The sequence below is a fragment of the Protopterus annectens genome, chromosome 4.part1, assembly GCF_019279795.1.
Source record: "Protopterus annectens isolate FY-2018-M chromosome 4.part1, PAN1.0, whole genome shotgun sequence".
Classification (NCBI taxonomy): domain Eukaryota; kingdom Metazoa; phylum Chordata; order Ceratodontiformes; family Protopteridae; genus Protopterus; species Protopterus annectens.
Window position 1 is genome coordinate 1,017,027,978 of NC_056734.1, and position 17,920 is coordinate 1,017,045,897.

General features: G+C 38.6%; 1 protein-coding gene across 2 annotated transcripts in view; it reads right to left on the reverse strand.

Annotated features, from left to right (window-relative positions):
* Positions 1-17,920, reverse strand: part of KNG1 (kininogen 1) — a 563,217-nt gene that overhangs the window by 457,716 nt on the left and 87,581 nt on the right. The window lies entirely within an intron of this gene.

Genomic DNA, 17,920 nt, shown 5'->3' on the forward strand with positions numbered 1-17,920 from the left:
CCACAATGAAAAACTTCCCCAAAGCTAACTTTGGGCTCCTAAAAACAGAGGTGGCTAACTTCACAGCACCCATGCAAATGGAGATCAATTGCATGTCTGCCGAATCATACACCAATGCACTTTACGAACACATACACAAATGCATGGATCTCGCCATACTCAACAGAACCAAGATGCTCTCCTCCAAAAAAGAAAGCTAATCTGGTGGTCCCCTGCCATAAACAAACTCTACAACAGCAGGAGGAAACTGATGCGGAATAAGGTGAAGTCCCAAGACTGGAAAAACTCCCTTATTAGCTTCAACAAAAAGTTGAGATCCCTCATCAAATCCTCTAAAGCTAGCAATGAAAACAGAATTGCAGCAGATAGTAAAGACAACCATAAGGCCTTCTATAGTTATGTAAAGAATCTCCACGGCAATACCCAGATTTGCTCTGAGCTACTGCACAATGGTACCTCCTATACCGAGCCAACAGATATTGCCAATTTACTGGCCGACAGATTCAGTGCCAACTTTACCACTCCCCCCCAAGGGACCAATCACAATACCAGTAGATTGCCAGGCACCCAGTATTACTGCTGGACAGGTTAAAGCAGCACTATCCAAAGCCAAGAATACAGCTTCTATGGGACCTGACAATATCAATGGCTGTGTTTTACATGAACTACAGAGGGAACTGGCACATCACCTGTGTGCCATGTTTAATTACAGCCTCACCTCAGGCTTTGTTCCTACTGAATGACACACTGCTATAGTCATCCCTCTCCACAAAGGAGGAGTGAGCACAGACCCTGGGAACTATCTCCCCATTAGCCTGATGAGTCTGATATGCAAAGCTATGGAACACATCATCATGGACCTAATAAACAAGGATATAGGGAATCTCCAAACTCTGGATCCCACACAGTTTGGTTTTGTGAAAGGTAACTCATGCCTGCTCAACTTGGTCATCTTCTTTGAGTCAGTCACCAGAGCTGTGGATGAAGGCAAGGTGATGCATACGGCCTACCTTGATCTGGCCAAGGTCTTTGATACCATTCCCCACTCAGGAATCATAGAAAAACTCACTAAGCTAGCCATCAATCCCTATATCAGTAGGTGGGTTGCAAACTGACTCACAGGTAGAACCCACAGTGTGAAAATAACTGACTCCAAGTCAGACTGTTGACCAGTCATGAGTGGAGCCCAACAGGGTTTGGTCCTGGATCTTCTCCTGTTTGGTATCTACTTCTCTGAAGTCCAGGCCAACACAAAGTGACTCTGGCTGACAAAGTTCACAGACGATTGCAAGTTGGGAGCTATTATTAACTCCCCGAATGATGTTGACATCCTACAGAAAGGCCTGACTGAGACCAACGAATGGTGTCAGAACCATGGCCTTAAGCTCAATGCCAAAAAATGTGTCATCGTCCCCTTTGGGAAAAACCCAGTTCCCATGAATTACCACATCGATGGTAGTCCACTGAACACAGAAGGCATTATAAGAGATCTGGGAACACAGGTTGACAGCAGCCTCTCTTTTGACCACCACATTGCCACTGTGGTTAGATAGTCCTTCTATGTCGCACATCTCATTACTAAGGGTTTTGCATCCAGGAAGAAAGAGGTCATTGTCTCCTCTACCCTTCCCTCATTAGGCCAATCATTGAGTACAATGCCCCATTTAGCATGTACCTCACTGAACACCTGCAACAACTGGAGAGGTTGCAAAAGTACCTCACAAAGAGGATCCTAGGCCTTAAACATTTGTCCTATATGGACAGACTAAAAAAACTCCAACTATTCTCTGTCTCATATCGCCTACTTAGAGGTCGATCTCTGCTTGACTTACAAAGCCATGTCTGACCCAGCTCTGTTAGAAATGCTACATCTAAAGAAATCCCAATCCCTTCACACTACATACTCCAGAGACCTCAACCTCATTACCACAATCAACAGAACATGCTGGAGGGCCAGGTTGATAACCCAGAGACTGCCCATGCTATGGAATAGACTTCCCATACATGTCAAGCAGAGCACCTCACTGGCCCTCTTCAAGAGAAATCTTGATGAGTGGATGGAAAATAGAAAATTCACCCCAGGGATCACTCCAGTGGCTTTACTTGACAGAGGCACTGGGAACTACGGTCAGGTGGTATGATGCTAGGGTAATCTTATGGGCTAGGCTTGTAAAGGCCCCAGGCCCATTAGCCTAGTACACACCTATGAACCTATGAATAATTTGGGTTGCATACAATTCTTTATTTATAATAAACTTAACATAGTACAGTTAAGCATTATTAATGTATACATTTTATTAAATGTTGATTAATGTTTTACGTATTCACTGTCACACATTGGCTATGTGTTGTACATGCAATATTTGTCAATGTGTTTATGTCAGTACTTTTTTTTTGCATTGCTAAGTACATTTGTTACTTGTTATTATATTTCCCAATGTAGCCCGAATTGTGGATAAAAAGGGTCCTGGGACCAGTTCACTTTCCTGGTTACCAGAGTATAAATAAATATGAACTACAACAAGGGGGTGAACATGACAGGAATAATTAAAGAAACAGTAAAGCTTCATTCATGAGAGAGAAAAACAACTTGCCACTGAAGGCATTGAGAAGTAGTAGACAGACAGTTTGGAGTCCTGCTACTTGTCACGTGTAAATGTACAGCAAGGATCATTTACTGCAGTGAGAGTTTTCATACCTCAGCAAGAGAGTGTGGGGGAAGGTCTGTAAATTCTTTTAGAACTACAAAAATCCCATTACAAAAGTTAGCTATTTACCTACTTTATTTTGCTGGAAGTAGCTAACAGCATAAAACAAGCTCTGACAAACACATAAAAGAGGCTCAGTCAAGGAAACATAAAAGTAGCTCTGTTACAGAAGGTGTGTTTAGATGATAGTGCTTCACAGTCCTGACATTCTATCTTAATGGCATGAAAAAACACCACTACTTACACATGTCTAGCATGACACATATAAAGAGGATATGATGTGTATTCTGAGAAGAAGGAATGAAAGCAAGAAAACAAGATCACGTTGCCAAGGCAGGCCACATCATACACCATTTTGAGGGAAATATATTAAAACTGTAAAAGAAGTACTTGGAGTGATTTGAGGCATTAAAATAGCTCAGAAAACAAAGATACAATGAAAAAATGTTTTTTTGAGTTCTAAGGTGGTGTTTTCCTTTAATATCATGCCTAGTAACTATGTATGAAAACACTTTTAGCATTCACCTCATTTTCTTTAGGTGTAACCCCCTTGCACTTGTTTCTGAAAAAATTCTTCTGCTTCATGTATACAAGAACAATCTGAGTAAATTCTGCTTGAGCATGTTTGTGTTCAGCTTTTGCCCAGTACCTGGAATCACATCCTTCCATAGTATAAAAACAACATAACATTACACCTTTATACACTAGTCAAAAAATTGAGTGGATTGGGCCAGAAGAGAGGGGCTAATGTTTTGAAATCTATTGCGTGACATATTGGTTATAAATAATCAATCACATTATGAAGACAGCAAAGTAAGAAGCATATTTAAATGTGGACACCATAATGTTTGTAGTTATATGGGATCTAGTATTTCTGGATCATAAATAGGTTCATAGGTAAGTACCAGGCTAGTTGCCCTTGCATGTCATTTTAAGCCCAGCTAATTTCTCTTTTTGTGCTCAAAATAACCTATCCCATATATAAGACCATATATGAAATGGTTGTGTATATTATTTATATGAGAGATGTTATTGTAATGCAAAAAAATATAACTTATGGTATTCATTGTACATGTAATCCAGTTTAGGTATATTGAAAAGAGCAGAAGATAGGTAAAGGTTTAATTTCAACAATATATCTGTAAAGTGAACAGTGCTTCACCAGTTACTTTAGTAGATGCTTACGTACATTAATAGAATAGAATTAAGAGAATAGCTCACTTTTAATGCATGTTTTTTTAGTTAAAGCCTATGGTTGATTTGGGATTAATATCAAACATAAACTTCTTTCTGTGGAGGCACATTTGATTTTAAATACAATGCACCATTCCATTTGGCTGAAATGCTGAAACTAATTTGTTTTACCTTATATGATATAAGGATATAGTAATTGGGTTTATAGTTTTCACTATTAAATGGATGAAATAATTTAATTAACTCAATGGCTGTGCATGGTTCTTAATACACAATAGTGTTTTTACTTTTGCTCTGTAACCCCTTGAAGGCATGTGAACTCGGGACCTCAGGATGAGCTGCAATGACATTCATTGCTGCTTTCTTTGATTTTTTTTTGATTTTTTTTGTTTTTGAATAGTAGCTCATTTTATATCACCACTTTTAAATTAATGGAGGATATGGAGTATATAGGTTGGACCCAAAAAGCTCTTTGGTAGAAACAGACTGATTTAGGTCTCATAGCAGCATTGAGCTTGGCTCACTTTGTTATTAGTGGTTCCAACTAAGTGACATAGCTATCCCCAGATGAACACTGTTCTATTATTAACTGTCCTTAACACCAACTGCCAATCATTAGCGGACCAGAGTTCCGCTGTGGCGACCCCTAACTGGGAAAAAGCCGAAAGACACAACAACATACCATCTTTGTTACCTTAGTTACTGAAGGCAGTTAGTTGCCACGTGCCTGATCAGCACAATCTAAATGAAAGACTGAATCAGTATTAGCAGACTATAGCTTTAGAAAACCTGTACATGCAATAAATGCAGTCACAGCATGACATGTTGACCAGCAAACAAGTACAACACAAAATGTTCTTTAATATTAGCTATTCAATACCATCAGCAATGCTAAAGAAGGAATACAAATTTCATCAGTAAACAGCGTCTGTTATTCAATGTAATGCCCAGTAAGACAAGTTGTAATAATTATTTAGCTGTAACATAGTGCATTGTTTTGACATATATTAGCTCTTTGGCCTGACTAGTGAATATGTCAAATAATAAACTTAAGTTAATTAAGATAGCTTATTAGGACTTTACAAGAAGTTGTAGTTAGTTCTGCAGATGTACAGTGATACAGTACAGTACAGTACGGTATGGTAAGGCAGAAAGCTGTGAGACGCTACTAATCATTTAAAGGATTGAATGTTACACAAGGAAGAGACAGGTAAAGTAAGGAAGTAAGGTCTTTTTAGGTACATAGCAGAAAGGCTGAAGCGAGGAGCAGGATTGTCCAGGATGAGCAAAAATGGGAGGAAGATCACAGAAGACTGGGAGAAATCAAAGGCACTGAATGAGTACTTTGCCTAAATCTTCAGAAAGGAAAGCAAGAGGAGGATGTTATGAGTGGGAGCAGAAAAGGGGTAGAGAGTGAGCAGGTTTAAAAGTAACTTGCTACTGTTACGGAGGTGAAACACAGGGAGCAGATGGACTGCCTCCCAGAGTCCTCAGAAATCTGGCCAGTATGTTAGCACACCCTCTGATGGAGATTTCCAACAGATCATTTGCTAGTGTAGAACTACCAGATGGCTGGAAGACAATAACTATAACACTCTTATACAAGGTGGGGGTGGTGGTGGGGGCATTCAAATCTGGGAAATTACAGGGTCATTACTGTAACAACAGTGGCAGAGAAAGTCATGGAGAGAATCCTGAGGAGAAGATTAGTACAATTTCTACGAGATGACAATCTCTAGGAAAATAACAAGATCATATCAGTGAGACCAGAAGAGGTCAATATGAATAGGAAGAACAGAACGGGAAGGAGAGCGTGCAGGCAGGGAACTGTAGAGACTAACTACTCCCTAAGTCTCTGAACGTACTATCTCTTAGATAGGGTTCTTCACTCATGCACTGGACTATTGCATTATGTGGCAGAGAGGGAACTTACAGAGGTTTTCAAGAGCCTATGTGACCATATCTCTCAACCTCTTAGCTTATGAAATCTGGACAAAGCCAAAAATAATGGCAGGGGAGAGGCACAAACAATAGGGACAGATGTTAAATATTGCTCTTATCAACGTATAATTTTTCTAGAGTAATAGATATTCTGTTAGCATGCATTTTTTTGGTGGATATAAAGTCTGAAACTTAAATATCTGCCGTTATTTAGTGACTTGAATCTACATTGATTTTCTGGAAAAGCACAAATTTTAATGAGGAAAAGACCAAAAATATGAGGCAAAAATCTGAACATTCTGCGAAAATCTGGAGAGTTGAGAGGTATGGTGACAGACAGAAAAAAAAGTAAGGGAAAGTTAGAGATGGAAATCAAGTAGGTTTTACAAATCCAACTTTTATTGATAAGACATTGCAAATATATTTACTGTGAAGCACAGATAAAATTATTCATACAACCATATTACACTAAGGCTGAAATCACGCTGCCTGTATATTATCTTTGTCTATGCCAGTTTTCATTTAACTAATAGTTAGAAATCATCTCGGCTGGAGCACCTTCTGTGTGGAGTCTGCATGTCCTCCCCATGGTCGAGTAGCATTCAAAATACATGCGTGAATGGGTGTGCCTTCGTTGAAGGTTGGGCGTCGAGCTGGCACCTCAGCACCGTAAAAATCTACTGCCAATCATTAGCGGACCGGAGTTCCACTGTGGCGACCCCTAACTGGGAAAAGGTGAAAAAAGTACAATAGTTAGAAATCATCGTGATGCTATTACCTTTCATAAAGGCAAGAAGCTGCTTGATTTAATAATGCTAACTTGTAACAGCACAGCCGTTGGGTGTCTTCCAGACTATATTAGTGCCTTTTTTGTATATCTACTTCATGCACTGTCTGTCCTTATACTGAAGTCATGGTAATCATTTCTTTATATATATATTTTGGGTGAGACTTTCTTTTCAAGTTTCTCCTTTCTTTGCCTATTTGCCCATTATCTCAAATTTGTCCTGATGTAAACGTGCTGTTCTTGTTTTCCAAATACATATTATACTTTGTTCAGCAAAACCTTTTGATGTTTTGGATAATTAATACCCAGTTTTAAATAATGACAATCAATCACACCTGCTAATTCAGTCTTGTCATGAAACAGATCTATGAATGCACAAGAGGTGTAAGCCTGAAGTTAATTAACTCTGTGAAAGACCAAGATCTGTGTGTCACCAGTCCTCTGTTTCCCTTTTTACACATCTCCAGCATTTGGTTACTACCCTGTGGGAATTGGAACCTGTAGTAGGTTCAGAAATATTTCTTCAGACACACCCATGTCAATATTGTACTTCCCTAAATTTTGTGGCGTACATAGCTTATATATTCTTATTTCTCCCTCCCACTCTAGGTTCATGGACATCATCCACTTCCAGAAAAGTCACTATCTTCCCGGACTGTTCTTTTCTGTTTCCTTGGAGGGCTTTATATGTCCTAGTAACCAGTGTTCTCATACTACCCAAAGTCGTTCTTAGGGTAACTGTACCTGTTATCTCCCTCCTCTTCATTGTAGTCTGGGTTTACTCTGATCACAGACTCTTAAAAGACAACTTATTTTGAACTTCAGTGGAAAATTCTAACCTTGCTTCTTTCCTGGAAAGTTGTGTGCGTCCTGCTCTAAGTTGTTTCAAATATCTCTGGTCAGCATGTCTCCTTCTTTATGCTCTTGCTGTATTATCAGCACCCCTTTTCCCCATCTTCATTCCTATTTGCAAGAATCTCTTGCTGTCATGCCTTTCGATCCTTCTGCAAAATTATGTTTTAGCTAATAAGCTTATTCTAACTAAAATAAGTTTTGTTCTGGTGATTTTTATTGTATAGATGTCAAAAAGCCAATTTTCTAGATTCCCAAGGAACTGTCATCTGCTCAAAGGCTAACTCCTTCCTTTAGCTTTATATTTATCACATTATACTACATAACACCATCATACTTGAGTAGTTTTATAATAATTTCATGGAACAAGAACAGCCAGGCATGCTAACTCGGCAGACCTATTTAGTTTCCCCCCAAGCAACTCTTGTAGACTCATTTTCCCAAATGAATTGTTAAACTTTTTTCTTTATCACCTCAAAATGCTCCTCTTCTCTTCTCGGGAAATTAAGAAGGCATGACTCAAAGTATCAGGGGGATCATGAACATTTTTATTACCTGGCTTTTTTGATCAAGGTTCATTACCACAAAACAAACAGTAAATGAATTACCCATTCCAAAGACTTAAACCATGCCTGTGATATAAATAGGACCTGCTGGAGAGATAGGTATGTATACCAGAGACTACCCTGCCGATGGAACAGGCTCCCCATTCATGTGAAACAGAGTTCCTCCCTAACCCAATTCAAGTGCAACTTGGGCAATTGGATGGGAGACTGGAAATTCATCCCTGGGTTGGCACCTATGTCTCTAATGGACACAGGTAACCTGTAAATGGTTCATCTCCCAGGTTCATGCTTACATTTATCAAGGGTATCAGAACTTGTCAGAGATTTGGGATGCATGACTAGGGTTAAAAATGCCCTTGTGGTCGTTAGCCTAGTAACACCTATGAATCTATGAACCATCTTTTTCTACTTTCTGAGACTCTTCAGAATTTCCTCTTGACTTCTTTTCATGTTTAGCACATTGCATTGGATAAAGAGTTAGTCAACCAAACACTTAAGAATTTCACCTTAGTGTGCCCTCCACAGGTATGGGAACTCTTGTACAGTATCTTCAGTTTGACAATTATTTTGAAACTAATGTGCTTTTGTTTTGGTCAGGTTATCTTTGTAACCTGACAGATGCTGGAAAACTAAACAATTGAAACAACTTTGGGACATCTTCTTTCAGCTTAGATAAATATAATAATATACCATCTACAAAGATTGCCATGTTAACTTGCTGACTTAATAAAGTATATCTTTGTATCAAGGATGGCTGTTCTTTTCACACTTAAGAGGTTCCAAATAAGAAGCAAACAGTATGAGGGCAGTGGACCTCCCAGACTTCCTCCTCTTGATAAATAAAAGGTTTTCAACTGTCATCTTACTACCTTAAGCTTTGAAGGAAAACCCTTATAAATATCCACTATTAGACAATAAACTTTTTCTTGAAATCTAGATTTTTATTCCCTTTGGAAAAAAAAATCCAGTTAACCATGACAAAAGACTTTTTTGCATAAAGGCTTATAATTAACAATGGATTTTCCCTTTTCTTTAGCAACCTGTTGCAGCATAGTAGTTTTAATTATACTGACAAATGTTTGCATACCGCCTACAAACCTGACCAAAGTCAATTAAACACAACAACTTGTGTGCAATCCTAGCGGCCAATATTCCTATAATATTTTATAACCGTGGTTCAATACCAAAATTGGTTTGTATCAGAATGGGCTAAATGATCCAGTTTTCCTTACAGAGGACTGAAATTATTGCCCTTTTCTAAGAATTAAAAATCCCTTTTATCCTTCAATACTTGGTTGATCAGCCTAGACCACAGTTCCAAATATCTGTTGGGATTCCATCATCTTCATCTCCAGGAGATTTGCTTGACTTTTGCTTCATTATTTGAACTATTACCTCATCTGTGGCAGTTTATACTAATATTCTCTCACCTTGCATTTTTGCAACATTAGTAAGCTAATTGCTCCAAGATAATCCTGAATATTTCTCATGGTTGCCTCATCTACCTATTCTCTAGCATACAGATCTTCACAGAACTTGCTAAATGTTCTAGAATTAACCTAGATCTTCTTGTTAAAACATAAACTGGGTGGTCTTTCATTTTTATCACTCCAAGTCTGACTTTCTGTTGTCAAAATTTCAGACTTCGATGTCTCTGAGATCTAGGCACATTTTCAAAGGAACTAGCACATATGTCCACTTTTCCAGATTTACTTAATCTAGTAAACAAGTTTCTTTTTTCCTTTCCTGATAAAGGGCTTCCACCTTCCTCTTATTTAATGCTTCCTCCTTTTAATATAGTGGCTTTATTTGGTAAATAACCCCAAATACCTTTTGTTAACCACATCTCAGCTCTTTTCAGCCTAGTTCACACTGCTGTTCCCATTCAATAAAAATATTTCTCAGTTTACTCAGCTGAGTGCATACCACAGATAATTTTAGGGGACCCATTTGTGAGATAAAGCATTTAGGAGCTGCCTTTGTCCATTAGTAATACTGGGGGTAGTCTTTGGTCATATTTCAGATTGGTTAGAAATTGCATGTTGATATAAAATGTCAAGTTCTTTTTAAGTGAATTTGGATTGTAAATTGTCCCCAGTTTTAGACCATTGTTTGTAATTATTTTTGTCATTGTCCCAGATTCTTGAGTAAAGTGTTGAGCTCTAATATTTATGTCTTCACATTCTCTCTCTGTCTCTCGGTACTCCTGAGGTTTACATGCTCCATCACTTGCTGAGTTCTAGGGCTTGAGCTTCACTGGTTAGCTAATCTAGCTTCAGGCAGCAGTCAGTCTCTCACTCTCAGCCTGGGCATGACACTGCAGGGTTGCCAGGGCAGCAAGCAAGGTCAAGGCGGAAGTCATCCAGTCTGTCATCAGATAATCAAAATTTGGATCTTTTCTGCAACATTTAATTTAATATTTTTAATGCTGCTCAACATACAACTACAGGTGTTTTTCTAAATTAAGAAAGAAAAACAAACTCAAAGAGTGAAATGTTTAAAACCCCTTCTAACTAAGCTTGGCACTGGCAGCTGATATAACAATCCTCCTGACTGCTCTTTTCCTCACTGAAACTAAACTAAATACAATGGTGAATTTCAGGACTGGACCTAATGGAAAGCAGGCTAGCAGACAATAGACTGTATTATTGATGAGTGGGAAAGAAAACATTTATACCACCATCTGCAAACCAAGATATTTCCTTTACTGTTCACAGTTAGTGGGAGCAATGGAATGCAAGTCACCAATCCATGACTGTCCTAGCCAAAATTGAACAGGTGGCCACACTACGTTGCCCCATAGACGTAGCCCATCCCATTATCCAGTCTTCATTCATAAGTGATCTCTATATTTGGCCTGATTAAAAAAGCTGTAGATAAGTGCCGAACCAAGGAGACAATAAACACAGCAGATTAAAAAGCAACAACGTTTAATGGAGTATAAGCGCTTTCACAAATCTACTGAATCATTAAACACTAGTCAGCTGCATAAAATCACAAACACATGATACCATTGTGTCACATGGCACTTCAGCTCAATGTTTGCATATAAAATATATAACTATCTAAAGCCTGAATGCATACCAAAAATAAGCAGAAAAAGCATTTAAATTCCATTACAGTAAAACAACTCTACATTTGTCCCAGAGAAATTTATCTAATTCAACTCATAAAAACAACTATTTACAAACACTCCATCTGATAGCAGAAAAACCTTGTGGCAGGGATTTCTAAATAACTACAAGACCTAACAGATAAAAATGCTAGTAGTGCTCATAAAGTCACATAATGACTAATAGTTTAGTAGTTTATTTGAAAGTATGTTTTTGAAAATGGTATTAAATATTTTGGGAGCTACATTCATGGATCCTTTACTCTTATGAAATAGGTTTGGATTAGGTGGGCGGATGGAAATAAATGTTAATTGAATGTTAATCAAATGTTATATATCCTTATGTTTGCAAATGATGTGAGGTTAGATAGTATGTTTTTAGAAAACCATTGCAAATTAAATGGAGAAAGGTTCAAAACCACAACTGCCTCAATATTAGAATGGTCTACACTGTGCTGAACTTTGTTCAATGTGTGGTTAAACTTTAAATAGATAGTCTGCTTGAGAGCTTGTCTGTTATTTTATCTTTTAGAAACAATAAGAAAATGTTTTTTGAATTACATGGAGTTGATGTCTTTTGTGTGCAATTTACCATGTTTAAAGATACTTATCCACTGGTCTGTCTGTGGATTTCAGGCAACTAATACTCATCAATTCCTTGACTTCTGTGTATGATCTCATATCCCATACCCTTAATTTGCAGTGTGTATGTACCTTCTGACAGTTTCTGTTTTCCATCCTCCAAAATTAGGCTTTTAGTTCTCTTAAGCTTTCTGCCTCTAATTTTATGATCTCTTTCTCTGCAAAATGGGTTTTCTGGTGGTGGACCTTAAATTAACTCCTGGAGTCTTACACTAAAAAAAAAAAAAAAAAAAAAAAAAAAAAATATATATATATATATATATATATATATATATATATATATATATATATATATAACACTAATGGCAGGTACATTACACAACACCTTCTCTGATTATGGAATGAGATTCTCCTTATTTGCATAAGTCAGCTGTTAGTGTCTTCCAGAATTAAACCTGATATAAACTCTGACACACCCCTCATTCTATCTATCTATCTATCTATCTATCTATCTATCTATCTATCTATCTATCTATCTATCTGTTTATCTATCTATCTAGCTATATATCTATTTTGGTTTGTGTGTGTATCTATGTGTATGTGTGTGTGAGTGAGTTAGTCTTTGTATATGTTTATGTGTGTGTGTGTGTGTGTGTGTGTGTGTGTGTGTGTGTGTGTGTGTGTGTGTGTGTGAGTGTGTGTGTGTGTGTGCACGTGCGTGCATGCGTGAGTGCGTGTGTGTGTGTGTGTGTGTGTGTGTGTGTGTGTGTGTGTGTGTGTGTGTGTGTGTGTGTGTGTGTGTGTGTGTGTGTGTGTGTGTGTGTGTGTCCATGAATGTGGTTGTATATTATAACATGTCAACAAGAGGTTACAGTATCCACGTTTTGTGATGGACATTATTTCTTAAGTTTCACAATAAAACCTATAACTATGCATCTATAAAAAGAATTTTGTTCTTGTTTGCATATCTGTAACTAGGCTGTAGGTGAATAGAGCCTAGCCACTCAATATACCTACCTGCTCTTAATAAGTAAATGAATGAAGAAAAAATTAATAAAAATCAAAATAAACAAACCTTGCACTAGTAGTCCTTGTAACTGATGAGGTTAATAGTCATAGTTGAGCTGATGGATACTTAGTGTAATAACTGTAGTCTGACCAGAGGAAAAACTAAATGTTAAGTAGTATCTTTATTATCCTGCCTGATTTCCTAGGCATCTAGTGTTGGGGTACTTATACATTGAATGCCCTGACACTAGAGAGTTTTCTATTCTTTTTTTGTTTGTTTGTTTAATGGGATAATTGAAAAGGGAATAATATTAGTTTTACCGTTATCTGGTATGTTATTAGAACCAGATCAAGACAACAACATACATTCAGTGAAGAAATCTGTTTGATGATAACATCTAAAGAAGATTGTATAAAGTACAGTAGTGTGAGTTGAACTTACATTAACAGTAGATATCCAAATGATCACTGCTGCAGTACCCTTAGATATGAGTTATATCCTGCCATGGACATAACAGCCAGCCAGCTTACAAATCTTCAGGGTACCTTCAATGCACCTAAACTGTCAGGCAGCTCGAGCAGAGCAGACTAAAAGATAAGTCTGGGTACAAAGCCCTTCAGAGCTTTCATACCAGCAGAAAGAGAGAGGCTGAAAAGACATTGCTAGGAATAACAAAAAATAAATGACCATACCCTGGCATAAAAACACACCAAAAAACAAGGGGATAGAGGGAGGGTGCAGCTACTACAGCAATGATCATTCAAACATCTGCCATTATGGTAAGTTCAACTTGTGCATTTGTACTATCTTCTTCATACGGTTCACTGCTGCAGTAGCCTTAGCTATATGGGTAGATTACCATTGCTAACTACATTTGGGAGTTGGAAGGAGAAGGGTGCAGTAGCCCCTGCAGAATGGTCCTAGCAAAGCCTGATCTAGACCTAGAGAAGGAACTACGCTTATTGTGTTTTGTAAAAGTATGTACAGAGGACCAAGTAGCTGCTTCTCAAATACTTCTAGAATCCAACCCTTTCCAAAAGCCACAGATGAAGCCAAGGACCAAGTAGAGTGGCCCCTAATCTGCCTGGAATAGATTTGTTATGGTGAGTATAACAAAAGGTATTAGCCTTAGACAACCATTTTGAAATAATCTGTTCTGACACAGGTTGTCCCTTCTTCTTACCTTCACAAGAAATGAACAGTTGATCCATAGTACAAAAGTTGTCTTTGGACATCCAAGGTATGGAGTATCCTTTCTCCTTCATTTTTATGTTCAGGAAAGAAAACAGGGAGATGTATAGTTTGGCTTAAAGTAAACTTGGGTACCACTTTAGGCATAAAAAGATTAGTTCTCAAAGAAACCCTGTCCCTATGGAAAATGGGCTAGGGTTGACTTATCATAAGAGCTTGTAATTCAGATACTCTTCTTGCAGAGGTCAGAGCAATCAGTAAAACTGTTTTCCATGTTAAGAAGCTCAAATCAGCCAAATTAGCTAGTTCAAATGGAACAAGTTAGCTTCTCTAACACAAAATTAAAATCCCAAGGAGGGACCACTGGTTTCCTTGGAGGCTTGTTATGCAAAACACCTTTCCAGAACATTTTGACCTGAGATTGCCTTGAAAGAGGAGAATGCATGACCAGACATGCTGAAATGGTTGATAAATGAACCTTGATAGAGGAATAAGAAAGGCCATGGGACAGTAACTAACTCAAATATTGCAAAACCAGAGAATAACTAGCCCTGTGCGGATGCTAGTTACATTGTTGGCACCCACTAGAAAACCTTTATCATTTGCTAATATATGATTTTCTGGTAGCAGGCTTTCTTGCCTCCATTAGTACCTGCTGCATGGTCCCAGAAAACAGGCTCCTAAAATGAATTAGGACCCTATCATCCAGGCAGTCAACTGACGATGATTGATGTCAGGATGTATCAAACACACCTGGTCTTGTATGAGTAGATCGGTTCTGTGAGGAATGTTGTGCTAATCACCCCTGCCCATTTCCAAAAGAAAGGAGATCCATAGCTGCCTAGGCTAAAAATGAGTCATCACAATGATCTTGGAGGATTTTTTCTGTATCTTTGGAAGTTTTCTGGATATTAGTGGAAAGGGTTGAAAGAAATGCACTAACATTCCTGTCCAAAGAAAAGAAAAGGCATCTGTCTTCCAGGCCTTCTTGGATGGAGTTCTGGAGCAGAATTGTGCCAGCTGATTCTTCAGAGAGGAGGCAAAAAGGTCTACTTGAGGAACTCCCTGGAGATGGATCAAATCTTGGAAAATCACCCCAATCTGGTTTCCATTTGTGAGAGTCTGCCCTGGTCCTGCTCAGCTTGCCTGACACACAGTTTTGCTCTGATGGAATGTAGGATGCCTGTAGAGTGAGACTGTGCTGTGAAGCTATATCCCAAGCTAACATGGCTAGTCTGCAAAGGTGGTAGGATCTGGTTTCCCCTTGCTTGTTGATGTATCACATGACTGTGGTATTGTTTGTAACCACTTGAAGAGGTTCCAGGGACCAAAGATGGTTCAGTGAGTTGAGTGCCTTAATCAGGGCAAGCACCTCTTGATATTTATGAGCTTGGATCTGTCATTAGTATCCCACACACCTTGCACTTTTATCCTTCCTGAAACTGCTCCCCAAGCAAAGTCCGAAGTGTCTGTGGTGGCTAACTGCTTTGGAGCAGAGATGAAGAAGGGAAAACCTGGATTTAGGGATATCTGTTGTCTCCATCAAAAAAAAAATCTGTTCTGACAAACCCCAGCACTAGAATCTGAAAAGATAAAGGGTGTTGATGCTGGGACCAAAGAGATTTCAGATACCACTGTATATTTCTCACATGGAGTCTTGCCAGGGGTATCATGAGAATCATAGATGATATGAGACCCAAAATCACAAGGCATTCTCTCACAGTGTCTGAAGTCTGAGTGGAAAACCTTAGAAACAGATCTAAATAAAGATCTATTTTCTAGTGGAAGAAAAATATGAATGGAGGTGTCTAGCTGATATCACAAGAAAACAATTCTATGTGAGGGAGTCAAGAAAGACTTTTGAATGTTCTCTTGGAATCACAGTTTTTGCAGGAGATCTCTCACCCAAGACAGAGATTCCTGACATTTTGAAAAAGATTCTGCAATGATAAGCAAGTCATCTCAGTATGGAAAAATGTGGATGGCCTGTAGCCTGCAATGAGCTATAACTGGAGCCAGACACTTTGTGAATACTATTGATGCATTGGATAGTCCAAAGGTTAAGGCAGAACACAACAAACCTTTAAGAAATGTCTGAGGTTTGGATGATATGGGATGTGATGATAAACATCTTTCAAGAATCTAATGTTACCAAAAAACTTCAAACAGGAAGAAAAGGTAACATCCTGGAATAAAACCCTTTCCTACCTGGGAAGCAGGAAATAGTTCTATCACTCTTTGGGACAGCATGTGAGGAAGAAAAGGTAGAAACAAAAAAAAAGTCTGATCTACAGGATGAGGATTGACCCCCCCCCCGGAAAGAAGGAATTTACTCTCACTGTCATCTGTAATCCGGATGAATAATTTTCAGAACCCATTTGTATGACACAATCTGTTGCAAATCAGAAAAATAGCGATTCAGACTTTTCTGAAAGAGAAAAGTGGCCAGGGTGGGAGGAGTTCATAAAGTCTCTTGAACAATCATTCAGATTTGTTGGATTGCCCTTTGTTTTGGGAGGTTTGAGACTTCTTTTTGGAACTGCATTGGAGTTTCTTCTTAAATGTGTGTTTACCTGAACTTTGTTGAGACTATTTATTCTGTTTTTTGCCAAAACTGGATGAGGAGAAAGAAAATCCCTTGGATAATTTGGAAAAGGAGGGCTGAAAAATCTTACAGCTTCTCTGGATTAGCTTTTTGATCACCTCTGCAGCAGCGGGGCCAAACACTAAATCTCTACCCAAGGGAGAATTTACAGTCTCATTTTTTTACATTATCTGGGAGGCTTTGAGAATGCAGCCAAGAAAATCTTCTTAAAATAGTGCCAGTGGCCATACCCCTGAAAAAGTGTCAACAGAGTCATACACACACTGCAAACAATGTGTACTGACCTCTACAGTAGAATAACCAGCAGATTCACAAGAAGAAATTGTAAATAAATCATTGCTCATACTTTCACAATTTTTAAGAAAAAGTTTTAACATATGAGCCTGACAATTTACAATTTTGAAAATCAAAGCTGCAGAACTATACACTTTTTCTCATGGCTATCAATAATTTTCCTATCCTTATTAGAAAGAGTAGGATTGGAATTAACTAAGTGTTTAGCAGCAGTGGAGTCATCTAAGGTTATAGCAGCTCGGTCAGGTTTGGGAATAGTGTATAACAATGTAAAAGACTGCAGAACTTAACACCTCTCACCTGCCTTTTAGTGACAGCTGGGTGACTATCAGGAAAATTGCACGCAGTAAGACACACATCCTCTAAAACAGACAGGACAGGAGGAATTGGCATAGGTTCTGGAAAATATTCTGTAACAACTTGTAGTATTTTCTGAGGTACTGAGAAATCTTAGTGTTCTCCCTTTGAAAACGCTGGGACATTCTGGCAAATAGTGTCAAAGAAAGAGAACCCCCACAGGGAGAATCAAAAACTGAGTTCTCCTTGAGTCTGAATCAGAAATCTGAGGACAAAATCATGAATCCGTCCCTGCATCTTCCTGTTCAGATTCAGAATCTTGAAACTGTTCAAGAAAAGAGGAATATTACTTTCTTTTAACAGAAACTACTTTACAAGAATGGTCAATAGCCTGAATTAAACCTTGAGACAATGCCAGGAAACTGCCCCTATCCAAAGAAATTTGACAAGGAGTAAATACATGCTTGGTTTTCTGTTTCTTTTTGACAGGAAAAATGGGGCCAACCTTGTTACTAATGGCAGCCACTGCTTCCCCAGGCATCCTGACACAACAGAAAAACCTTCCCTGTTCCCTCGCCTGACAACAGTGGCTCTTCCTTTCCCACTGATGGGAGTCCCAGAGCTGCAGAGGACATGGTTAAGTCCCGGTCCATAGTGGCTGTAGGTGTTGCACCAGAGAGATCTGAGGTAAAAGATGAGTACTTGGAGGTACAACAAATGGCCACAGCAGAGCCACCCACCTGAGGATGAGGAAAATTGCTAGCCTGCTGTAGTGGCAAATG